Source organism: Symphalangus syndactylus, chromosome Y (assembly GCF_028878055.3).
Source record: "Symphalangus syndactylus isolate Jambi chromosome Y, NHGRI_mSymSyn1-v2.1_pri, whole genome shotgun sequence".
Taxonomy (NCBI): Eukaryota; Metazoa; Chordata; class Mammalia; order Primates; family Hylobatidae; genus Symphalangus; species Symphalangus syndactylus.
Genome location: NC_072448.2, coordinates 9,848,147 through 9,875,135, shown reverse-complemented (window position 1 = coordinate 9,875,135; position 26,989 = coordinate 9,848,147). Strand labels below are relative to the sequence as shown.

General features: G+C 37.8%; 1 protein-coding gene across 1 annotated transcript in view; it reads left to right on the top strand.

Annotated features, from left to right (window-relative positions):
- The window catches only part of LOC129476697 (amelogenin, Y isoform), a 78,472-nt gene that overhangs the window by 38,855 nt on the left and 12,628 nt on the right, over window positions 1-26,989 (top strand). Inside the window, exon 2 of the mRNA XM_055269580.1 lies at window positions 26,343-26,384. The gene's annotated coding sequence lies outside the window, so the exon portion shown is untranslated. The remainder of the gene's footprint in view (window positions 1-26,342; window positions 26,385-26,989) is intronic.

Genomic DNA, 26,989 nt, shown 5'->3' with positions numbered 1-26,989 from the left:
ATGGCAGTTATTTATCTATTTATATTTTAATGCCACTTTTTTGTTGTTGAAAAGTTGGCAAATACTACAATGAGGCTCTTCTGGAGATCGGAAACTATCTTCAGAGTTGCTGCTACTTCTTCTGAGCTTTTTTTCTCATCTTGTGACTTTTCTAAGCTATTTTTGTGAAGTCTTATTCTTTGTCATGTAAGACCATTGAAGTCTCTGTTACATTAGCTTAGTGTTCTAGTGATTTGACAGTATTACTTTAAACACCTGAAGCTGAAAATAAAAAGGGAAAAAATAAAGGTGAAGAAAAAGTGAGTAAACATCTCTGTCTCTGCAGATTTCACATTGTTGCATTTAGCCTAGTCATTTATAACCCTCCCTATTTTTTCACTCCTGCTTGAGTACTGCTTGAAAGTAAGCCAGATGTGAAAGCTCACAATTTTCTCAAGTTTTTCTTTTTTTCTGAACACGCATTCACCACTAGGGATATGCATAAACTTTTCAAATCTGATATACACAGAAGTTTTATTAATTTTTCCAACCTCCTCCCTTCTAGGCTTTTCAGTCTGTATAATGCTCATCTTCACTTGCCTTGGGAAATGTGGCTAATATTAATTATTTAAATGCTTTCTGTTGAAGATACAAAAAAAACTGTGCCATTCCTCAAACTATTCCAAGTTGAGTGGGGCAAGGGGAAGCCCTTCCCTCAGTCCTTCACATAGTAGCCAGAGAGGTCACAATCCAAAGCAAAAATTGTATGGGGATTAGGTACATAATGCTTCCTCTGGCACTAGCAGCTTGTCCTCATGGACGTCACTAAACTTGGATATGGAGATCATGGGTAGATGATTTAAATTCCAAAGTACTCTGTTATCAAAAAGCAGCTTCTTTTTATTGTTCCTCTGCCTCCGGCTGTTACAAATTTTGGAATATATTCCAAACGGAAAAAGTTTGTCCTGATAGTGTTTGCCAACGTTTTGGAATGAACAGAGCTGTGAGGTTTCCTACATGATATTTTCAGTGATACGGTACCTTATTATTTTATTTTACTTTTAAAATAACTTATTGAGATAAATTACATAATATAAAATGAAGCATTTTAAAGTGTATAGTTTCATGGCACTTAGTTCATTTCAATGTTCTGCAAACATCATATTTACTGAGTTCCACAAATTTCCATCCCCAGAAGGTAAAACATTATATTCAGTAAGAAGTTTCTCCTGCCAGGTGCGGTGGCTCACGCTTGTAATCCCAGCACTTTGGGAGGCCGAAGCGGACAGATCACGAGGTCAGGAGATCGAGACCATGGTGAAACCCCGCCTCTACTAAAAATAAAAAAATTAGCCGGGCGTGGTGGCGGGCGCCTGTAGTCCCAGCTACTCGGAGAGGCTGAGGCAGGAGAATGGCGTGAACCCGGGAGGCGGAGCTTGCAGTGAGCCGAGATTGCGCCACTGCACTCCAGCCTGGGCGACAGAGCGAGACTCTGTCTCAAAAAAAAAAAATAATAATAATAAGTTTCTCCTTATTTATTCCTTTTATCCAGTCCCTGGCCAATCTACATTTTATATCTACGCGTACACATATTTTGGATATTATATATAATTAGAAACATACAATACATGATTATGTCTGGCTTCTTTTACTAAGGATAATATTTTACACATTCATCCATGTTGTCATATATATAAATTCTTTATTCTTTTCTGTGATTCAAATCTATTCCATTTTACAAATAATCCACAATTTGGTTATTTATCCCATGATAAATTGTCAGGGTGGGTTTCCTTATCCTTTTCCCAATCTTAGAGGAAAAACTTTCAGCTTTTCATAGTTATGTCAACTGTAAATATGTCATACATGGTTTGATAATATTGTGGTACATTCTTTCTATACTAATAAATATTTTCTTGAAAATCTGTTGAATTTTTACCATTCTCTGTTTCTTTTGCGATGTATCTGTAATTAACCCTTCATTCAATAAATGTGATTTGTCACATTTACTGATTTCTGTATAAAGAACTATTCTTGCATCTCAAAAAATAAATCACACTTGATCATTATGTTGATCCATTTAATGTGCTGTGGAATTTGATTTGCTAGTGTCAGGACATTTGCATTCATGCTTATAAAGAATGTTAGCCTATAATTTTATTTTGTGTCCTTGTCTTTGATGCTAGGATAATCAGTGTCTCAGAAAATACATTTGGATTTGTTCTCTTCTCTTGAATTTTTTTGAAGACTTTTAAATAAGGATTGGTGTTATTTCTTTGTAAGTGTTTTGTTAAATTACCCATTGAAGCCATTAGGTTCTTGATTTTTCTTTCTTCGGTCATTTTTGTTTCCTTATTTTCTATTGGTGTTTAGGTTATTATCTACCTCATTATTCAAAGTTGACAGGTCATATGTTTCCAGGAATGTATCCATTTCTTCTAGACTATCCAATTTGTTGGTGTATGGCTGCTAATAGTAACCTTATATAAGCCTTTGTATTTCTGTGGTATCATTTGTGATGTCTCCTCTCTCATTTTTAATTTTATCTGAGTGTTTTCTTTTTTTCATGGTCTGCTAAAGCTTTTTAAATTTTGTTTTTCTTTTAAAAAACTACTTTTTAATTCTATTAATCTTTCCCATTGTTCTTTAAACAATTTCATTGTTTCTGCTCTAATCTTTATTACTTTTTTCCTTCTGCAGACTTTGTGCATAGTTTATTCAGTCTTCCTAGTTCTAGACATAAAAAGTTAGGTTTTTAATTTAAGATATTATTTTTAAATGGATATGTTTATTAGTATATATTTCCCTAGAAATACTTATGCTAAATTTTATAAGCTTCGGTACATTGTGTGTCTATTTGTGTTGCAATTAAAGAATACCAGAGACTGCATAATTCATAAAAATAGAGGTTTATTTGGCTCACAGTTCTGAAGACTGTGTGAGAAGTGTGACACTAGCACCTGCTTCTGGTGAGAGCCTCAGGGTTGATGCCATTTGTGACAGTAGGTGAAGGGGTGCTAACATTAGAACATGGCAAGAAAAAGCAAGAGTTGGGGAAGAGGGGCCCGATTCTCCTTAACAATCAGATATTAGAAGAACAAAGAGAGTAAAACTCATTCATTACTGCAAGGATGGCACAAAGATATTCATTAAGTATCTGCTGCATGACACAAATATCTCTCACCAGGCCCCACCTTCAACATTGGGAGTCAAATTTCAACATGAAATTTGGGACAAACATCCACACCATATCACTGTGTTTCACTTTTGCTTGTCTCAAAATATTTTTAAATTTTTCTTTTGTTTTCTTTTTTTTGACCTAATGTCTGGCAAAGAGTATGTGGTTTAACTACCACATATTTGAAATTTTTCTGATTTTCTTTTCATTTTTCTGTATCTAATTTCACATTACTGTGGTTGGAAGAGAATCTTGATATAATTTCAATCTTCTTGAATCTGTTAAGATTTATTTTATTGTCCAACTTAAGATCTATTTTGAACAATGTTCTGTGTGTTCTTGAAAATACATTGTATTCAGCTGCTGTAAATAGAGTGCACATATCTCTTAGGTTTATTTGGTCTATAGTGTTAAGTCTACTGTTTACTTATTGCTCTCTGGATAATATACCTTTCTTTTTGCTTGTAATTAGACATTTATGGCTTTTTATGTTTTAATTCACTTTATTTGTTTTTTAAATTTTATTTTAGGTTTCAGAGGTACATGTGCAGCTTGGTAATATAGGTAAATTGTGTGTCATGGGTGTTTTGTGTACTGATTGTTTCATCAAAAGGTAACAAGTATCCTATTTAATAGGTAGCATTTAAATTCTCTCTTTCCACCCTCCACCCTGAAGTAGGCCTTGTGTCTGTTGTTCCCCCTACCTCGCTTTTTTGGAAACAGAATCTTGCTCTGTCACCCAGGCTGAAATGGAATGGCACAATCTCAACTCACTGGAACCTACAGCTACTGGGATCAAGTGACTCTCTAACCTTAGCTTCTGAGCAGCTGGAACTACATGCGTTCACCTCCATGCCTGGCTAATTTATTTTTTATTTTTTGTAGAGATGGGGTTTTGCCATGTTGCCCAGGCTGATCTCATACTTCTGGGCTCAAGTGACTCACGTGCCTTATCCTCCCAAAATATTTTAATTACACGTTGTGAGCCACTGTGCCCAGCCTATTGTTCCCTTTTGTCCATATATACTCAAAATTTAGTCCCCCCTTATAGGTAAGAACACATTATTTTTGGGTTTCTGGCTTCTTGTTAGTATGCTAAGGACAATGGCCACCAGCTCTTTTCAGGTTGCTACAAAGGACACGATCTTTTTCTTCTTTTTATGGCTGTATAGAAGTCAATGGTGTATATGTAATACCATATTTTCTTTATCCAGCCTACTATTAATGGGTATTTTGACAGATTATCCATGTCTTTGCTATTGTGAATAGTGCTGTGATTAATGCATTTCTGCATTTGTCTTTATAGTATAATCATATTTGGGTAATTATACATCCAATAATGGGACTGCCAAATTTAATAGTAATTCTGCTTTGAGCTCTTTGAGAAATAACCAAATTTTTTTCTGTAGTGGGTGAACTAATTTACATTCCCAGAAACTGTGTACCTGTTCTCTTTTCTCCACTACCTCACTATCATGTTATTTTTTGACTTTTTTAACACTAGCCATTCTGATTGGTGTGAGATGGTATCTCATTGTGGTTTTGATTTGCAATTCTCTAACAACTAGTAATACTGAGCATTTTTACATGTAGTGGTTGGCTGCATGGATGTCTTCCTTTTAGAATTAACTGTTTATCTACTCTGACCACTTTTTAATGGAGTAGGTTTTTTTTTTTATGGGACATTTTTTAAGTTACTTAGAGAATCTGAATATTACCTTTAATTCATCCTGAGTTGAGTTTTTGTATATGGTGAAAAGAAGGAATAATCCAGCTTCAATCATCTGCATATGGCTATTAAGTTATCTGGCACCATTTATCAAATAGAAAGTCTTTTCCCCATTGCTTGTTTTTGTCAACTTTGTCAGAGATCAGATGGCCACAGTGGTGCACCATTGTTTCTGGGTGCTCTATTCTGTTTCATTGGTCTATGTGTCTGTCTTTGTACCACTATCATGGAATTTTGGTTACTATAGCTTTATAACATTGTTTGAAATCAGATAATGTGAGGCCTCCAACTTTGTTCTTTTTTGTTTGGGATTGAAATTGCCTCTTTTTTGTATGAATTTTAGAATAGTTTCTTTTTCTAATTCTGTAAAGAATGTCATTGGCAGATTTATGGAAATAGCATTGAATCTGTAGATTGCTTTGAACATTATGGCCACTTTAAAAATACTAATTCTTCTTATTCATGAACATGGAAAATTTTTCTATTTTTTCATTTCTGATTTCTTTGAGCAGTGTTTTTTACTTCTTGTTATAATGATTTTTCATCTCTCTGGTTAGCTGTATTGCTAGATATTTTATTATTTTTGTGGCAATCATGAATGAGATTGCAATCTTGATGTGTCTCTCAGCTTGGATATTGTTGGTATATGGGAATGCTACCAATTTTTGTACATTGAATTTGTATGATGATTCTGCTGACGTTATTTGTCAAATCAAGGAGCTTTCAGGCAGATATTATGGGGTTTTCTTTGTATATAAATATATTGTCTCCAAAGAGACATACTTTGACTTCCTCTTTCTATTTAGATGCCTGTTTTTTCTTTCTCTTGCATGATTGCTCTGATGAAGATTTTCAGTACTAAGTTTAATAGGAGTGGTGAGAGAGAGCATCCTTGTTTTGCTCCTGGTTTGAAGGGAATTGATTCCAGCTTTGCTCATTCAACATGATGTTGGCTATTGTTTGTTCACGGAGAGCTCTTTTATAAAAAAAAAAACTTACTGAGGATCGTTTTATGTCCTATTGTGTTGTTGATTTTAGTTTATTTGTCATGTGCGATGAGGAACTATATATTCTGTTGTCTTTAGGTCAAGTGTTCTGGTGATATCTATTTTGACTATTTGGTCAAGTGTTGGGTTCAAATCCTGAATATCTTTGTTAGTCTTCTGCCTCAACTGTCTGTCAGTGGAGTGTTGAAGTCTGTCGGTGTTATTGTGTGCTTATCTAAGTCACTCTGTAGCTCTCTACAAAAACTGCCTATGAATCTGGGTGATTCTGTGTTGGGTTAATATATATTTAGGTTAGCTCTTGTTGTTGAATTGAGATGTTTTCCATTATGTAATGCCTTTTCTTGTCTTTTCTGATTGTTATTGGTTTAAAGTCTGTTTTGTCTGAAACTAGAATAGCATCCTCTGCTTTCTCCTGTTTTCCACTTGCTTGGTAAATTTTTCTCCGTCCTTTTATTTTAAGCACATATATGGGTGTCATTACATGTGAGATGAGTCTATTGAAGACAACATATGATTGGGTCTTGCACCTATTCACCATGCCACTCTGTGCCTTTCAGTTGGAGCACTTATTTCATTTACATTCTAGCTTAGGATATGTGTGGATCTGGTCCTGTCATCATGTTGGTAGCTGGTTATTATTCAAACTTGTGTGGTTGCTTTATAATTTCAATGGTTATGTACTTAAGTGTGTTTTTCTAATGGCTGGCAATGGTCTTTCCTTTCCATGTTTAGTACTGTCTTCAGAACACTTGTAAGATTGGTTGGGTAGTAACAAAGCTCCTTAGTATTTGCTTTTCTGAAAAAGGATCTTATTTCCACTTCCCTTATGAAAGAAACTTAGTTTGGCTGGATATAAAATTCTTGGCTGGATATCATTTTCTTTAAGAATGTTGAATAGGGGTCCTCATACTCTTCTGGTTTTTAGGGTTTATGCTCAAAGATCCATTGATAGTCCAATAAGGTTCCCTGCCCTTTCTCTCTAGCTGCCTTTAACATTTTTCCTTTCATTCAACCTTCAAGAATTTGATAACTATGTATCTTGGGAGTTATCTCATCATTTAGTATTTCACGGGTGCTCCTGAATTTGAAGTCTGGCCTCTCTAGAGAGGTTGGCAAAAGTTTTAGGGATGACATTTTAAAGTTTGTTTACCAAGTTGCTTTCTTTCTCTTGCTGTCTTTCAGATTTCCTCTTTACATAATCCCATATTTTTTATAGGTTTTGTTCATTCTCCTTTATTTATTTTTACATTTTGTCTGAGTTATTTCAGTGAACAGATCTGGAAGCTCTGAATTTCTTTCCTCAATTTGGTCTGTTCTGCTGTTAATACTTGCATTCTGAAACTCTTCACGTGAGTTTTTCAGTTCTATGATCTTAGTGTGGTTCTTTGTTAAAGTTGTCATTTTGTTTTTCATCACCTGTATGGCTTTAGTATATTCCTTAAAATCACTGGATTGGGTTTTGACTATTTCCTTGGTTGATGAACTTTGTTTCTATCCATATTCTGAATTCTATTCCCATGATTTCAGCCTGGTTAAATGCCACTGTTGGGGAACTAATGCAATTGTTTTTAGATAAGAAAACGCTCTGGCTTTTTGAGTTGCCAGAGTTCTTGTGCTTGTTCTTTCTCACCTCTGTAGGTTCTTTCTCACCTCTGTAGGTTCTTTCTCATCTGTAATGTTCCTTCAGTCTTGGAAGTTGTTGTCCTTTGAATGAGGTGTTTTAATTTATTTTGTTTTGTGTTTGCATTTATCTTTTGCTTTTACCTTTCTCTATGTTCTCGTGGGTTTAATTAAGGTGAGTCCTGTCATCTGGCTTAGATTCTATTCTGTTCCTGGGTTGTGGATTAGCCCCCTTTAATTATTGTTTCTGAGCCCAGGTTTCTTTTGTTGGGCAGTCTGTTCTACAGTGTTCCCCAAGGCAGTGGCTGGAGTTGGTGAGAAGCCTTGTTTTTGCCCAGTCAACCCTGATCTGCTGTCTGTGTGCTTCCCAGGGAAACATGGGGCTGCACCTGCTCACAAAGTTCAGGTAGAAGCAAGATTGCTGGGTTGGAAGCTGTAGTGGGTGCAGCCTGTCTGGCTAAGGGAGTTAGCAGGTGGGTGAAATTGATCATCTTTCTGTCTGGGTGTTTTCAGGGCAACAAAAAGCTGTCCTCTTTGGCATATTCAGGCAGAAGTAGGACTGCTTGGCTAGAAGCTCTAGTTGGTGTGGCTCATCTGGCTATCAGTGGTGAGGGTGTGTGAAAATGCTCATCCTGAAATCTAGGTGCTTCCTAGGACATCAGAAGGCTGCACCTGGCAGCTGAGTTCCCATAGAAGCACGGCCTATGGGCTGGAAGATTTAGGAAGTGTTGCCTGCCTGGCTATCAGCAGGATACTGTTGCATGCCCTGCTGTCTAGGTGTCTAAGAATAACAGGAGGCTGAACTTTCCAGCTAAGTTTACACCAAATTAGAAATGCAGAGCTAGAAGCTCTAGTATGCCTTGCCTGCCTGGCTACCAATGGTGGTCAATGGGGTCACATGCCCTGCCATTTGGGTGTTTTCCAAGACTACAGGAAACTGCATCCTCTGGCTGAGTTTACACAGTAGTGGGGCCACTGGGCTAGAAGCTCTAGCAAGTGTTTCCTGCCTGCCTACCAGTGGAGGGAATGGGTGGAGTGGTCAGCTGAGTTCAGGGCAAAGTGAGACCACTTGGTCATAAGCCATGAGTTCCAACGAGCAAGTGAGAGTGGAGCAATGTTATCGCCCCAAGACACTGCAACTGTGGCCTTTACTGGGGCTATGGCATTGTTGCTGGTCTGATCCAGGGCCCAAGGCTTGTACAGATCCCCTTGGATTTGAGAGTTGTACCCGTAAAACATCTGGGGTCGTCTTGGCCTTGGTCTAGTGGCACATTTGGGGAGGTGTGGGGAAAGGCACAGATCCCTGTGGAGAGCATGGATAACACTGGGCTGCCATGCACTCAACCTTTCTTGTGCTGGAGAGATTCTCCTGGCTCCATGCTGAGTCCTGACAGGCTGGTTCCCAGCTTCACTCCTCCTCACTCTCTGTGTCCTTCTGCTGCCTGCTGGATCATGATGTGGCTTCTCAGATGCTCACCGTACAGGGTTGGTGTTCATTAAACTCAGAACCTCAAAATAGTTACATCTGAGAGATTCTGTCTGTGCAACAATTGTCTAAATGGGGAAAAAAATTTGTTGCTTCCTACTTTTCTGTCTGAGAATCCTTTCCTTTTCATTTCATGTAAGCAGAAATTTAACTATTGTACAGTCATGAATCATTTAACGTTGCAGATACATTCTAAAAATTTCATCGTTAGGCAACTTTATAATTGTGTGAACATCATAGAGTGAACTTAGAGTATATGCACACCTAGGCTGTATGGCATAGCCTATTGCGCTTAGGATACGTATCTATATACTATTCCGCTTTGCTAGATACTTTAGGGAACCATGACACAATGACACTTGTATATCTAAATATAACTACACATAGGATGGGTAGAGTAAAAATATAGTATTATAATCTTATGGTGTCACTGTCATATATGTTGTCTTATCATTGACAGAAAAAACATCATTATGTGTTGCGTGATTTGGCCAGAAGCTCCATTAAAACGCAGGTCTAATGATTTATGTTAACTGTATAAACTTGAGTAAGTCTGTGTCTTCATCTACAAAATGGGAATTTCATGATCGTTTTGAGAATTAAATAAAATAATACATATCAAATGTTTAACAAGGAGCCTGACACATGCTTATAAATTCGTATCTACTTTCTTTTTAGAGATGGGATAGGATCCCATAGCATGGCTGTAACATGATTTAATTACTTATTCCTTCACTGTTGGACATTCGAGTGGTTTCCAATTTTGCATTATAATAAGCAAGGCATAAATATTTTTTAGCATCAGGTAATTGTGACAAATGTACAGCTATGTCTGGCAATCAACTACCTAAATGATAAAGGTATGACTCTTTTTAGTGAACAGTACAACTCAATCCTGGAATATCATTATAAAATACCATAATTCATCATTGCTAAAATACATTTCAGAACTGTACATCTGCCAATTTCATATGCCTGAGGAGCAAATTATAAGTCCACAGTCCCGTCAGCCAGATAGTCATCATAGTGCTCAATAGGTACTTTTCCAGCCCATGCTCCCCACTCCCTCTCTCTGCCCTCTAGTTGTCCCCAGTATCTATTGTTTTCATTTTTTTGTCCCTGTATGTCCTATGTTCAACTTTCACTTACAAGAGACAACATGCAGTATTTGGTTTTTTGTTTCTTTGTTAATTCACTTAAGATAATGGCCTCTAGCTGCATCCATGTTGTTGCAAGGACATGATTTTATTCTTTTTTATGTCTAAGTATTATTCCATGGTATATGTTTACCATATTCTCTTTATCCAATCCACCATTTATGGGCATCTAGTGTGATTACATGTCTTTCTTCTGTGAATAGTGCTGTAATGAACATATGAGTGCATGTGTCTTTTTGGCAGGAGGATTTCTTTTCCTTCAGATATATAGTAATGGGATTGCTGGGTCTAATGATAGCTCTGTTTTGAGTTCTTTGAGAAATCTCAAAACTACTTTCTGCATGGCTGAACTAATTTGCATTCACACAAACAGTGTATAAGCATTCTTTTTTTCTCAGCAGTCTCACCGGGATCTGTTATATTTGATTTTATAAATAACTACCATTCTGACTGGTGTGAGATGGCATTTCATTGGGTTTTCATTTCATTTCATTTTCATTTCCCTGATGACTGGTGAAATTCAGTATTTTTAATGTTTTTTTGGCTGTGTGTGTATCTTCTTTTGAGAGGTGTCTGTTTGTGTCTTCTGTCCACTTTTTAAATTTCTTCTAAAAATATGGGATACATGTGCAGAACATGCAGGTTTGCTACACAGGTATACATGTGCCATGTTGGCTGGCTGCATCTATAAACCCATCTTCTAAGTTCCCTCCCCTCACCCCACTAACCCCCAAAAGGCCCTTGTGTGTGTTATTCCCCTCTCTGTGTTCATGTGTTCTCATTTTTCAACTCCCTCTTATGAGTAATAATACACAGTATTTGATTTTCCTTCTGTGTTAGTTTGCTAAGGATGATGGCTCCAGCTTCATCCATGTCCCTGCAAAGAACATGATCTCATTTCTTTTTCTGGCAGTAAATAGTGCTGCAATAGACATAGGTGTGCATGAGTCTTTATAGCAAAATCATTTATATTCCTTTGCGTATATACCGAGTAATGGATTTGCTGGGTCAAATGGTATTTCTGGTTTTAGATAACTGAGGAATCACCACACTGTTTTCCACGATAGTTGAACTAATGTACGTTCCCTCCAACGGTGTAAAAGCATTCCTATTTCTCCACAGACTCATCCGCATCTGCTGTTTCTTTTTTTTTTTTTTTTTTGAGATGGAATCTGCTCTGTCGCCAGGCTGGAGTGCAATGGCATGATCTCAGCTTGCTGCAGTCTCCGCTGCCTGGGTTCAAGTGACTCTCCTGTCTCTGCCTCCTGAGTAGCTGGGATTACAGACACATGTCACCACACCCAGCTAATTTTTGTATTTTTGGTAGAGACAGGTTTCACCATGTTGGCCAAGATGGTCTCAATCTCCTGACTGCATGATCTGCCCCGCTTGGCCTCCCAAAGGAGGCGTGAGGCACTGCACCAGGCCTGTGTCTTGACTTTTTAATTATCACCATTCTAACTGGCATGAGGTCGTATTTCACTGTGGTTTTGATTTGCATTTCTCTAATAATCAGTAATGTCAAGCTTTTCTTTTCATATGTATCAGCCACATAAATGTCTTCTTTTGACAAGTGTCTGTTCTTGTCCTTTGCCCACTTTTTGGTGGGGTTGTTTCTTGTAAATTCGTTTAAGTTCCTTGTAGATTCTGGATATTAAAAGCTTGTCAGATAAGTAGCTTGAAAATATTTTCTCCCATTCTGTAAGTTGCCTGTTCACTCTGATGATAGATTTTTTGCTGTGCAGAAGCTCTTTAATTAGATCCCATTTGTCAGTTTTGGCTATTGTTGCAGTTGTTTTTGGTGTTTTCATCATGAAGTCTTTGCCCATGCCTATGTCTTGAATGGTATTGCTTAGGTTCTCTTGGTTTTTATGGTTTTAAGTTTTAAATTTAAGTCCTTAATCCATCTTGAGTTATTTTTTGAATAAGGTATAAGGAAGGGGTCCAGTTTCAGTTTTCTACATTGGATGGCCAGTATTCCCAAAGCCATTTATTAAATAGGAGATCCTTTCTCCGTTGCTTGTTTTTGTCAGGTTTGTCAAAGATCAGATATTTGTGAATGTGTGGTTTTATTTCTGCAGTCTTTGTTCTACCCTATTGCTCTACATGTCTGTATTGGTACCAGTACCATGCTGTTATGGTTATTGTGGCCTTGTAGTATAGTTTGAAGTCAGGTAACAGGACGCTTCCAGCTTTGTTATTTTGCTTAGGATTGTCTTGGCTGTACCAGGTCTTCTTTGATCCATATTAAATTTAAAGTACTTTTTTTTAAACTATGTTAAAAATATCAGTGGTAGTTTGATGTGAATAGCATTGAATCTCAAAATTACATTGGGCAGTATGGCCATTTTCATGACATTGATTTTTCCTATTCTTGAGGATGAAATGATTTTCCCATTTGTTTGTGTCCTCTCTTATTTTCTTAAGCTGTGGTTTGTAGTTCTCCTTGAAGAGGTCCTTCATATCCCTTGTTAACTGTATTCCTAGGTATTTTCTTCTCATTGTAGCAACTGTGAATGACAGTTCATTCATGATTTGGCTCTCCACTTATCTATTGCTGGTGTAAACTAATACTTGTGATTTTGGCACATTAATTTTGTATCCTGAGACTTTGCTGAAGTTGGTTATTAGTTTAAGGAGTTTTGGGGCAGAGATGATGGGGTTTTCCAAGTATTAAATCATGTCATCTGCAAACATTTGACTTCCTCTCTTCCTATTTGAATATCCTTTACTTCTTTTTCTTGTCTGATTGCCTTGGCCAGAACGTCCAATACTATGTTTAACAGGAGTGGTGAGAAAAAACATTCTCATCTTGTTCTAGGTTTCAAGGGAATGCTTTCGGCTTTTTCCCATTTAATAAGATATTGCATGTGAGTTTGTCATAAATAGCTCTTATTATTTTGAGATATGTTCTATCAATATATAATTTATTAAGAGTTTTTAATATGAAGGGATGTTGAATTTTATCAAAGGCATATTCTGCTTCTATAAAAATAATCATATGTGATGGATTATGTTTATTGATTTGCATATGATTGAACAAGCCCTGAATCCCAGGGTTGAAGCTGACTTGATCATGGTGGATTAGTTATTTGATGTGCTGCTGGATTCAGTTTGTCAGTATTTTATTGAAGATTTTCTCATTAGTGTTCATCAGGGTTATAGGTCTGAAGTGTTTCTTTTTTTGTTAGTCTGTTAATTACTGTCTAAATTTCAGAACCTATTATTGGTCTATTCAGAGATTTGACTTCTTTCTGGTTTAGTCTTGTGAGGGTGTATGTGTCCAGGAATGTATCCATTTCTTCTAGATTTTCTAGTTTGTTTGCATAACAGTGTTTATAGTATTATCTGATGCTAGTTTCTACTTCTGTGGGGTCAGTGGTGATAACCCCTTTGTCTTTTTTTATTGTGGTTATTTGATTCTTTTTTCTTTTCTTCTTTATTAGTATAGGTAATGGTGTACCTTTTTTGTTAATTGTTTTTAAAAAACTACGTCCTGCATTTATTGATTTTTGGAGGGTTTTTTGTGTCTACATATCCTTCAATCTTGTTTTGATATTAGTTATTTCTTGCCTTCTGCTGGCTTGTGGATTAGTTTGTGCTTGCCTCTCTTTTTTAATTACAATGCTAGCGTATCAATTTGAGATCTTTCAAGCTTTCTGACATGCACATTTAGTGCTATAAATCTCCCTCTAACACTGCTTTAGCTGTTTCTCAGAGATTCTAATATGTTGTCTCTTTCTTCTCATTGGTTTCAAATATCTTTTTGATTTCTTCCTTAAGTTCATTATTTACCCAGCAGTCATTCAGGAACTGGCTGTCCAATTTCCATGTAATCGTGTGGTTTTGAGTAAATTTCTTAATCCTGAATTCTAATTTGATTGCACCGTGGTCTGAGAGACAGTCATTATTTACGTTCTTTTGCATTTGCTGAGGAGTGTTTTACTTTCAATTATGTGGTCAATTTCAGAATAAGTGCCATGTGGCGCTGAGAAGAATATATATTCTGTTGATTCAGAGTAAAGAGTTCTGTGGACATCTACTATGTCCACTTGATCCAGAGCTGAGTACGAGTCCTGAATATCCTTGTTAATTTTCTTTCTCATAGATCTAATAGTTACAGTGGGGTTTTAAAATCTCTTACTATTATTAGGCCGGGCGCAGTGGCTCATGCTTGTAATCCCAGCACTTTGAGAGGCCAAGGCGGGTGGATCACGAGGTCAGGAGATCGAGACCATGGTGAAACCCAGTTTCTACTAAAAAATACAAAAAAAAAATTAGCCGGGCGTGGTGGCGGGTGCCTGTAGTCCCAGCTACTTGGAGAGGCTGAGGCAGGAGAATGGCGTGAACCTGGGAGGTGGAGCTTGCAGTGAGCCGAGATCGCGCCACTGCACTCCAGCCTATGTGACAGAGCAAGACTCTGTCTAAAAAAAAATAAAAATAAAAATAAATAAAATCTCTCACTATTATTATATGGGAATCTAAGTTTCTTTGTAGGTCTGCCAAAATTGTTTTATGAATCTGGGTGCTCCTGTATTGAGTGCATATGTATTTCAAATAGCTCTTCTTGTCGAATTGTTCCCTTTACCGTTATGTAGTGTCCTTCTCTTTTCTATTGGTTTAAAATATGTTTTGTCAGAGAATGGAATTGTAACCCCTGCTTTTTTTGCTTTCCCTTTTCTTGGTAAACTTTCCTACATTCCTTTATTTTAAGCCTATGTGTGTCTTTGCACAGGAGATGAGTCTCCTGAATACAGTACAATAATGGATCTTGACTCTTTATCCAATTTGCCAATCTGTATCTTTTAATGGGAGCATTTAGCCCATTTACATTTAGGGTTAGTATTGTTACGTGTGAATTTGATCTTGTCATCATAAGCTAATCATTTTGCACACTAGTTGATGCAGTTTCTTCACTGTGTCATTGGTCTCTATATTTTGTTTGTTTTTCAATTGGCTGGTACTAGCTTTTCCTTTCCATATTTAGTGCTTCTTTTAGGCAGGCCTGGTGGTAATAAAATCCCTCTGCATTTGCTTGCCTGGAAAGAATTTTATTTCTCCTTCACTTATGAAGTTTAGTTTAGCTGGATATGAAATTCTTCTGGGTTGAAAAATTATTTTCCTTAAGAATGTTGAATATTGGCCCCCAGTGTGTTTTGGCTTATAAGTTTTCTGCTGAGAGGTCTGCTTTTAGTCTGATGGACTTCCCTTTGTGGGTGACCTGGTCTTTCTCTTTGTTGGCCCTTCACAGTTCTTCCTTCATTTCCACCTTGGAGAATCTGATGACTATGTGACTTGGGTTTCATCTTCTCATGGAGTATCATAATGGTTTTCTCTGTATTTCTTGAATTTGCATGTTGGCCTGTCTTGCTAGATTGTGGAAATTCTCCTAGATAATATCCTGAAGTGTGTTTTCCAGCCTATTTCCATTTTCCCTGTCTCCTTTTCCAATCAATTGTAGGTTCAGTCTTTTTATGAATTCCATCTGTCTTGCAGTCTTTGTTTATTCCTTTTCATTCTTATTTCTCTAGTCTTGTCTGCATGTCTTATTTCACCAAGGTGATCTTCAAACTCTGTTATTCATTCTTCCATTTGGTCTATTTACCGATATTTGTGTGTGCTTCATGAAGATCTTGTGCTGTGTTTGTCAGCTCCAACAGGTCGTTTATGTTCCTCTCTCTAGTGGTTATTCTATTTAATAATTCCTCTAACCTTATATTAAAGTTCTTAGTTTCTTACAATAGGTTAGAACATGCTCCTTTGCCTCAGCGTCATTTTTTATTACCCATTTTCTGAAGCTTACTTCTGTCAATTCATCTATCTGATCCTCCATCCAGTTCTGTGCCCTTGAGGCATTGTGGTCACTTGGAGTAGAAGAGGCACTCTGGCCTTTGGGGTTTACAGTATGTTTTCATTGATTTTTTTTCCATCCTTTTGAGTTTGTGTAGTTTCGATGTTTAAGGCTATTGACCCTTGGATGGGGTTTTCTAAGTACAGAATTACATCATCAATAAGGAGAGACAGTTTGACTTATTTTTTTATTTGAATGCCTTTTATTTCTTTCTCTTGCATGTTTTCTCTGGCTAGGAATTCCAGTACTATGTTTAGGAAGAACAGTGAGAGTGGGCATTCTTGTCTTTTTCCAGTTCTCAAGGAGAATGTTTTCTGCTGTTGCTGATTCAGATGGCTTTCATTACTTTGAGGTATGTTCATTTAGAGAGATACTTAGTCTATTGAGGAGTTTTATTATAAATGAATATTGGGTTTTATCGAAAGTTTTTTCAGCATTTATCAAAATGTTAATTTTTTAATGTTTACTTTTATGGGTATATAATAGGTGCATATAATTATGGACTACGTGGGGTATTTGTATGCAGACATACAATGATAGTAATCACATCACAGGTAATAAGGCATCTATCCTCTAAAGCATTTATCCTTTGTGTTACAAACAACCCAATTATATTATTTTAGTTATTTTTAAATGTAGAATTAAATTATTTTGACTATAGTCACCCTGCTGTGTTATCAAATACTAGGTATTATTTATTCTTTCATACTATTTTTTTTTGTACCCATTAATCATCCCCACCTCCTCCCCACTCCATTAATACCTTTCCCAGCCTCTGAACCATTCTACTCTCTATCTGTCTTCATGTGTTCACTTGTTTTGGTTTTCATATTCCACAAAAAATGTGAGAGCATGTGATGTCTGTCTTTCTGTGCCTGGCTTATTTCACGTAACATAATGAGCTCCAGTTCCCTTCATATTGTTGCAAATAATGAGGTCTCATTTTTCATGGCTGAATAGTGCTCCATCATGTGTAACACATTTCATCTATTGAACACTAGGTTCAATAGATGACATTTCATCTACGTTGCTTCTAAATTTTGGCTCTTTTAAACAGTGCTGCAATAAACATAAGAGTGCATATATCTTTTTCATATACTAATTTTGCATTTTGGAAATATATAAATAACAATGAGATTATGGGGTCATATGTAGTAGCTCTATTCTTAGTTTTTTGATAAGCTTCCAAACTCTTCTCTATAGTGATGATGCTAACTTAGATTCCCATCAGCAGTGTTCAAGGGTTCCCTGTTCTTCATATCCTTACCAGCATTTGTTGTTGTCTGTCTTTTGGATGAAAGATAGGCAATAACAAATGCTGATATATCATTGTAATTTTGATAGAATTAACCTGATGTCAATAATATTGAGCACATTTTCGTATGCCTGTTTGCTATTTGCATGTCTTCTTTTTCACAACTGTCTATTCAAATATTTTGTCCATTTTTAAATCAGATTATTAGATGTTTTCTTAGACAGTTCTTAAACTTCTTACATATTCCAGTTTTTATCCCTTGTCAGATAGGTAATTTACACATTTTTCTTATTCTGTGGGTTGTCCCTTCACTTTATTTCTCTCACCTATTGCTCTAGCTAAGACCCCCAGTACAATGTTTAATATCAGTGGTGAAAGTAAGAATCCTTGTCATGTTCTAGTCTAGATCTCAGTTAAAAGTCTTTCAGCTTTTTAAATGACAAGTTAATGGGTGCAGGAAATCAACATGGCACATGGATACATATGTAACAAACCTGCACATTGTGCACATGTACCCTAAAACCCTAAAGTATAATAAAATTAAAAAAAAAAAAAAAAAAAAAAAAAAAGTCTTTCAGCTTTTCCCTATTCAGTATAATAAAAGATGTGGGTCTGTCAAACATGGCTTTTTTTTTTTTTTTTTGAGACAACGTCTTGCTTTGTCACCCAGGCTGGAGTGCAGTGGTGTGATCTTAGCTCACTGCCACCTCTCAGGTTCAAGCAATTCTCCTACCTCAGCCTCTCGAGTAGATGGGACTGCAGGCACCTACCACCATGCCCAGCTAATTTTCATATTTTTAGAAGTGATGAAGTTTCACCATGTTGACCAGGTTCGTCTCAAACTTCCAACCTCAAGTGATTTGCCTGTCTCAGCCTCCCAAAGTGCTGCAATTAAAGGTGTAAGCCAGCACACCTGGCCATATATGGCTTTTATTAAATTATATAATTTTTGTTTTTGATAATGTTTATATGGTGAATTATACTTATTGATGTGGGTATGCTGAACCAACTCTGCATGCAAGGAATAAAGTTTATTTGATCATGAAGAATTAACTTTTTGATGTAATGCAGATTTGGTTTGCTACTATTTGGTTGAGGGTTTTTATGTCTGTATTCAGCAGGAATATAAAACTAAAAAGTTCATTTTTCTTGTATCTTTGCTCAATTTTGGTATAAGGATGATGCTGGCTTCATAGAGTAAGTTAGGAAAGAGCCACTCTTCCTCAATTTTTTGAGTAGTTTCAGTCGAATTGTGACTTATTTATTTTTATTTTTTTTTTGAGATAGAGTCACTCTGTTGCCCAGGCTGAAGTGCAGTGGCATGATCTCTCCTCACTGCAACCTGCATCACTCAGGTTTAAGTGATTCTCATGCCTCAGCCTCCTGAGTAACTGGCATTACATGCACCCACCAGCACACCCAGCTAATTTTTGTATTTTTAGTAGAAATGGGGTTTCACTATGTTGGCCAGGCTGGTCTCAAACCACTGCCCTCAAGAGATCTGCCCACCTTGGCCTCCTAAAGTTCTGGAATTACAGGCGTGAGACACTGTGACCAGCCTTAAAAAAAAAAAAAATTACTTCTGATAGCCTTCAGGTTCAAATACATCTGGTCCATGGAATTTGCTTTGCCCGGCAGGTCTTTTATTATTGATTTAAATTTTGAACTTTTTAGTAAAAAGTTCAAGTTTTTACTTATTTCCTGGAAGTGTGTGTTTCCAGAAATTTATCAATTTTCTCTAGATTTTCTAAATTGTTTGCATCAAGGTATTTCCAAGTCTTCGAAGAGCTTTTGTTTTTCTACAGAATTAGTTGTAATGACATCTTTGTCACATGGTTATACTTATTTGGAATCTTTTCGTTGTTGCTAATCTAACTGGTGGTAAATCAATCTTTTTTGTTCCTTTGAAATAACAACCCAGCTTCATTAATCTTTTTTATGGGTTTTTCATTTTATTTTCATTCAGTTCTTCCCTGATTTCAGTTATTTCTTTTCTTCTGCTAGATTTGGGATTGGTTTATTATTTTCCCCTAGTTCTTCTAGGTGTGATATATCCTTAATTTCAGATCTTTCTAACTTCATGATGAAGGTATTTGGCACTATAAAGTTTCTTGTCAACACTGCTTTCACTGTATCCCAAAATTGAGGTAATTTTTGTCTCTTTTTATTAATTTTAAAGAACGTTTTCATTCCTGCTATAATTTCATTGTTCTCCCAAGAGTTATTTAGGAGGAAGTTGTTTAATTTTCGTGTTTTCACATAGTTTTGAGAGATCTTCATGGTATTGATTTCGATTTTAATTTTTGATATGGGAGGAGTGTAAAGAAGTGTTGCTTAGAAAAGGGCAGGGTCATGGCAGGGTGCGCTGGCTCATGTCTGTAATCCCAGCACTTTGGGAGGCCAAGGAGTGCGGATCACGAGGTCAGGAGATAGAGACCATCCTGCCTAACATGGTGAAACCCCGTCTCTACTAAAAATGCAAAAAAATTAGCCGGGCATGGTGGCGGTGCCTGTAGTCCCAACTACTTGGGGGCTGAGGCAGGAGAATGGCATGAACCCATAAGGAGGGGCTTGCAGTGAGCCGAGATCACACCACTGCACTCCAGCCTGGGCAACACAGCGAGACTCCTAGACTCCATCTCAAAAAAAAAAAAAAAAAGAGAAAGAAAAAAGAAAAGAAAAGGAAAGAAGAAAAGAAAGAGAGGAAGGAAGGAAGGGGGAGGGGGAGGGGAGGGGGAGGGGGAGGGGGAAAGGAGAGGGAGGGGAAGGGAGGGGAAGGGAAGAGAAGGGAAGGGAAGGGAAGGGAAGGGAAGGGAAGGGAAGGGAAGGGAAGGGAAGGGAAGGAGTCACCAGTGAGGGTTCCACTCTTGGGCCTGTAAACATGGACCTAAGTGAGGATAGGCACTCCTGTTTTCACACTCAAATGTTGCTTTTCCAAAACCACTCTAGCCTGCCATACCTCCTATTCTGTGTCCATAAAAATCCCTAGACTGGCCAGGCATGGTGGCTCACATCTGTAATCCCAGCACTTTGGGAGGCTGAGGCAGGCAGATCACGATACCAGGAATTCAAGACAAGCCTGGCCAACATGGTGAAACCCTGTTTCTATTATAAAGATACAAAAAAAATTACCTGGGCTGGGTGCACTGGTTCACACCTGCAATCCCAGCACTTTGGGAGGCAGAGGCAGGCGGATCAGGAGGTCAAGAAATCAAGACCATCCTGGCTAACACGGTGAAACCCCATCTGTACTGAAAATACAAAAAATTAAGCGGGCATGGTGGCAGGCGCCTGTAGTCCCAGCTACTCGGGAGGCTGAGGCAGGAGAATGGCGTGAACCTGGGAGGGGAGCTTGCAGCGAGTCGAGATGGCACCACTGTACTCCAGCCTAGGGAACAGAGCCAGATTCTGTCTCACAAAAAAAAAAAAAAAAAAAAAAAAATTACCTAGGCATGGCGGTGTATGCCTGTAATCCCAGCTACTCAGGAGGCTGAGGCAGGAGAATCACTTGAACCCAGGAGTCTGCAGTGAGCCAAGATCTAGCCTGGGTGACAGGGCGACTCTCCATCTAAAAAAAATACAAATAAGCAAACAAAAAACCCTAGACTCTAACACACAAGCGGCTGGGTGTTGGGAAAAGCAGAGGACTGGAAGAGCACACCAACAGGCACCAGCAGATGCCAGCAGGCTATCAATGGCAGGAAGGCATGGAATTTGGTTGGGGGTTGTGGGAGGAAAGTCTGATTGTTGGATCACCCAAGTCCAGAGAAAGACCATTTTTCCACTCCACCCCGCTTCTAGCCTCCCCATCACCTCACTGAGAGCTACTTCCACTCAATAAAGCCTTGCACACATCCTCCAACCCCACATGTGATCTGACTTTTCTGGTACACTAGGGCAAGAACCCAGGATATAGAAAGCTCTCTGTCCTTGTGATAAGGCAGAGGGTCTAACTGAGCTGATTAACACAAGTTGCCACACATGCCCACTTGGGTTTCAGGAGCTGTAAACAGTCAACACTACCTGCTGCCATGGGGTCGGAATGCAAAAATGCTTCCCACAAACTGCCTGTCTGCATGCTCCCACTATGGGTTTGACCAGGGGAGCAATGAAGAAGCAAGCCACACCCCAGTTTCATGTTCTGTGTGGGGCAACGAGGGAACTCTTTCCATTTCACTTGTGTAGTAGCAGATACTAATATTTTGCTTCCATGTTTAACATTCCCTTAAATATCTGTTGTAAGTGTAGTCTGGCGGTAAAAAAATTCCTTAGTGTTTCCTCATTTCATAAGGATTTTATTTCTTCTTCACTTATGAAGCTCAGTTTGGCAGGATATGAAATTTTTAGTTGATTTTTTTTTTTTCTTTGAGGTTGCTGAAAACAGGCCCCAATCTATTTGGGATTGGAAGATTTCTGCTGACAGGTCTTCTGGTAGTCGTAATAGGGTTCCTTTAGTAAGTGACTTGATCTTTCTTTTCACCTGCCTTTACAATTTTTTTTTTTTTGTATTGACTTTATTGAATCTAATGACTATGTGCATTAAGGATAGCCATCTTGTATAGTATCTTTCAGGGGTTCTCTGTATTTCTTGAATTAGCATGCCCATTGAGGCAGTAAGATTGGGGAAGTTTTTGTGGACTGTATCCTCAAATATGTTTTCTAAATTGCTTACTCACTCTCCTTTTCTGTCAGGAATGCCAGGGAGTAATAGATTTGGTCTCATTCATAATCTCATCTTATTTTATAGGTTTTGTTCATTAAAAACTTTTTTTCTTCATTTTTGTCTGAATTGACTCAAAGTCCTGGTTTTTGAGCTCTGAAATTCTTTCTTCAGCTGATTGTACTCTACTATTTCTTTGGAGAGAGTATTCTTAGGCATTGGGGGCAGAGTGTTCTCCTGAGAGGAGTTAGTCACCCAGTTGAAAGTTCTCCCATACCATGTCCCACTTATGCTTGATAAGTCTTTAACAGATAAATGTAAAGCCAACAAAGGAAATTCTAACACGGGTGAGTTCCAGGTCATTGTAGAGTTCTTCAGTGTCACGCAACTGAATGAACTGCTTAGAACAGACCCAATAGTTAGTTAGTCTTGTATAAATTGGGCCATGGCAGATACTGTAGGTGCTAAAAGGTGTGACCAAAGTATTACTAAGTCTGACAAAAAGTCCTAACAGACTTAGTGATAGTAAAACCCTCATGTTTACCTCCTGTTAGTAACCATTATTCCTGCTATGAGAATAATTAACCAAAATGCTACAGTAATTGAGATTCTCTGTCTGATATTCCATACTGGTGCTACAGTATATAGTTCTACAGCAAATAGTAGAGTGAGTATAGCAATTCCTGCAAGGGTGGCATAGTAAATAATTTCCATCAAAAAGAAGTTCTAATATTTTGCTTAAAGGAAGAGGTAGAAACAACAAAAAGTATTTGGAGAGTTAGGGGCGAGACTGAGTAAGATGAGTAGCTCTCACTCAGTTACTTATCTTTTGTGATTTTCAGCTTAAGCTCTCCTACTTCTTCACACTGATATTCAGGACATTGCTCTGGACCGTTAGGGGTTGCTCCCGCAGCCCTCCAGGCTTTGACTCATATGTGATGTATCCAGGAGTCAATTCCTGTAACTTTTATTACTGAGAGCATTGAAAGAAGAACAGTGTAAGGCCCTTCCCAGCTTGGGCTCAGGGAGGGAGAGAGAGAACAGAGAGCCTTTACCAATACTAAATCTCCTGGGTTAAACAGAGGTAGCCCTGTTTCCTGGGGATGGGCCTTTGTCAATTGTGCTAATTCCTTTGGAAGTGAGCCAGAGAAGTTACATGCTTAACTAGCGCCAACGTTTCCTGATCTAATAGAAAATCATTAGTAAGGGAAGGCTGTCCATACAGAATCTCAAAAGGGCTCAGACTTAATTTTGAAAGGGTTATTACTTATTCTTATGGGAAGAAGAGTGACCCAAGAAAAGTGAGTTTTTAGGATAATTTCCTGAGTGTCTCTTGATAATATGATTAGTTTCCTCTACGCTTCCTGAGAATTGGGATCTCTGAGCACAATGCAGATGATATTCTACACCTACTACTTTTTTTTTTTTTAAACACATAGTTCTTTTAAGAGCCCTTGTGTGACAACTGCCTTGAATGAAGGCCCATTGTCACTCTGAAGAACTTAGGTAGACAAAGCAAGGAGTTATTTCATTAAGTAACACTTTTATTACCTCAGAGGCTTTTTCTGTGTAGTACGGAAATACCTCTACCAAGTTAGCAAAGGTATCTACCCATACCAGCAGGTGTGCCCTTTTCCTTTGGCATGTGGGTAAAGTCTATTTGAGAATATTCCCCTATTCTTTGCATTTGAGGAGGAAGGAGTCACCTTCAGGGTATTATTTTTAAGACAGACTTCACAAGCATTAACAACTTGCTTGACTGTTTTTAGTAAGTTCTCTCCTGAAAACAATCTCTGGGCACATTGATAAATTTTATTTTTTCCTAGGTGAAAAGCTTGGTGAAGGACTTTGAAGACTTTCCATTGGCAGGAGGCTGGCAAGTGGAGTTTGCCATCCTGACTGTAGCCATTCTGAGGGCTAAAATATATACCCTTGAGAAGCGGCCCATTCTATTCTGTAGAGGAGTACTGAGGTTTAGTTTCTCTTATGGAGCCCTCCCAGATTAGAGGGATTTGAAGAGTGTTGATATCTTGAGGCTTCCTTTCCTCTGATTTAGCTGCTTGATCAGCTAATCTGTTTCCTTCACCTACCTCTTGATGTCATCTACAATGTATCACTTTTTGATGTCATCTACAATGCCTCACTGCTATTTCTCATGGAAGGAAAACTGAGGATAATAACCTGTTAATTTGCTGATGACATTTTATAGAAGATCCATTGGTGGTAAAAAAAAAAAAAAAAAAAATGACTTTCCTTCCAAATGGAAGCATGAGCATGAAGAACTAGGAAAATTATGTTCCTTCCATGCCTAAATTGGTATTTTTTAATAATAAAAGAATATTGAATATTTTTTCTGAATTGAGATGATTATATGTTTATTCTTCATTCTGTTGATGTAACTTATTACATTTATTGCTTTGCATATTTCAATAATCCTCATATTACTCGAATAAATTCCAATTGATCATGGTATATTATATTCTTGATATCTTGCTGTATTTGCTTTGCTAGTATTTTTCAAGTAGTTTTGTGGCTATGTTGATCAGGGATACTGACCTGTAAGGTTGGTAACTGCAACCTTGTCTAGTTTTGGCTTCAGAATGAGTGAGAAAAAAAGTCTCCTTTTAAAATTTTTATAAATTTATAGGGTACAAGAGTAATTTAATTTCTTATCATCCACTTCCTCATATCCTCTCACCCTTTGGAGTCTCCATTGTCCATCATTCCACACTCTTTGGCCATGTGTATGCATTATTATCTCCTATTTGTAAATAAGAATATGCAATATTTGTCTTTCAGTGTTTGTCTTGTTTCACTTAGGGTCATGTCCTCCATGTTTCTGCAAATAAAATGATTTTATTCCTTTTTATGGCTGAATGACATTTCATTGTGTATACATACCACGTTTTCTTTATCTAAGTATCTGTTGATTGACACTTACTCCATATTTTTTTCTTTTTTGAGATAGAGTTTTGATCTGTCACCAAAATGGGAGTGCAGTGGGGCAATCTTGGCTCACTGCAATCTCTGCCTCCTGGATTCAAGTGATTCTCCTGCCTCAGACTCCCAAATATCTGGGATTACAGGCAAGTGCCACCACATCCAGCTAATTTTTGTATTTTAGTAGAGACAGGGTTTTGCCACGTTGGCCATGCTGGTCTTGAACTCCTGACCTCAGGTGATCTACCTACCTCAAGCTCCCAAAGTGCTGGGATTACATGCGTGAGCCACCATGCCTGGTCAATAATTTGTTTTCCTTTGGGTAGATGTCAAATAGCGAGATTGCCGAATCAAGTGGTAGTACTATTTTTAGTTCTTTGAGAAATCTTTACAGGTTGTACTAATTTACATTCCATCAACTGTGTATAACAGTTCCTTTACCTCCACATCCTTGCCATCATCTGTTACTCTTTGTCCTTTTAACAACAGCCACTCTGACTGGTGTAAAATTATATCTTATTGTGGTTTTAGTATGCATTTCTGTGACGATTAGTGATACTAAACATTTTCTCATATGCCTATTGACCAATAATATGTCTCCTCTCATTTCTTAAATAATATAGGTCTTCTCTTATTTCTTAAAACATTAATAAATAATGTTTCTTGCCCATTTTAAGCTGATAGTACACTTGATCTTAACAGGTCAAGAAATGATTTTGCCCACTTTTTAATTAGAATTATTTATCTTACTGAGTTGCTTGAATTTCTTTTCTTTTTTTTTTTTTGGAGACGGAGTCTTGCTCTGTGGCCCAGGCTGGAGTGCAGTGGCGCGATCTCAGCTCACTGCAAGCTCCACCTCCTGGGTTCACGCCATTCTCCTGCCTCAGCCTCCCGAGTAGCTGGGACTACAGGCGCCCACCCCCACGCCCGGCTAATTTTTTTTTGTATTTTTAGTAGAGACGGGGTTTCACCGTGGTCTCGATCTCCTGACCTCGTGATCTGCCCGCCTCTGCCTCCCAAAGTGCTGGGATTACAAGCGTGAGCCACTGCGCCTGGCCAGAGTTGCTTGAATTTCTTATAAATTTTTGATATTATTACCTCGTTGAATGTACGGTTTAAAATACTTCATCCCATTCTGCAGATTGTGTGTTCACTCTTCTAATTATGCTCCTGCAGAAGGAAAGATTTTTGGTACAAGAACCTTTTAGCTATTCTTGCTTTTATTGCATGTGCTTTTAAGGTCTTAGTCATGAAATCTTTGCCTAGAACAATGTTGAGAAGAGCTTTATGTAAGTGATCTTTCAGTATTCTCATAAATTTCAGGTCTCACATTTAAGTCACATATGACTATCCAATTTTCCCAGCATCATTTATCGAAGAGAATGTTCGTTTCTAAACATATGTTACGTAGTGAAATACCAGTGTAATACAGTTGAACTTATACCCTGCTCTAACTTGCTTTTTTTTTTTTTTTTTTAAGAAAGAAGATGCCTGTGATGAATTCCCTTTGTAGCTAGACCAGGTGAGTCTGGTTAAAACCAAGATGGCTGAGCAAGTAACTTCAAAAAGACCTTAAGCCTCATCATAACCTGATTTTAATGCAAAATGACATTTCTACCAGTGATACAACAGGTGACTAATCACCAATGCAATGACTAGAACGAACCACAAGTAAGGCAAAACTACAGTTCTGAGAAGTTGAAAGCCCACTTTCTGAAAAGACATGATGTTCTTCTCCTTACTTTTAATGTCAGTTCTTTCATTAGAGAAATAATATATTTTAACCCTCTTCTGTTCACTAGTGGAGAATTTCATTTGTGAACCATGCTCTCATTTCTCAATTTCCTGGCTATAAAGCCTGAAATACTTGACACTCATTTTTGATTTCTTGTATTGGCTTCATGTCAAGAACAGGGAAAGACCCATCTTTTAGGGGACAGGCTTTGACAGTAACAGAACTGGCAACCCAGATAGGATCCTGGACTAGATAATCCACCTTTCTTTTGGGGAAGTCATGTTACTTCCCTACAAACCCAGCACTGCCACCTGAAAGTATCAGCGAACAAAGAAGGTAAATTTATTCTAACTCTAGGTGCCACAAATCAGCTTCAGGGAAGGTAATGTACC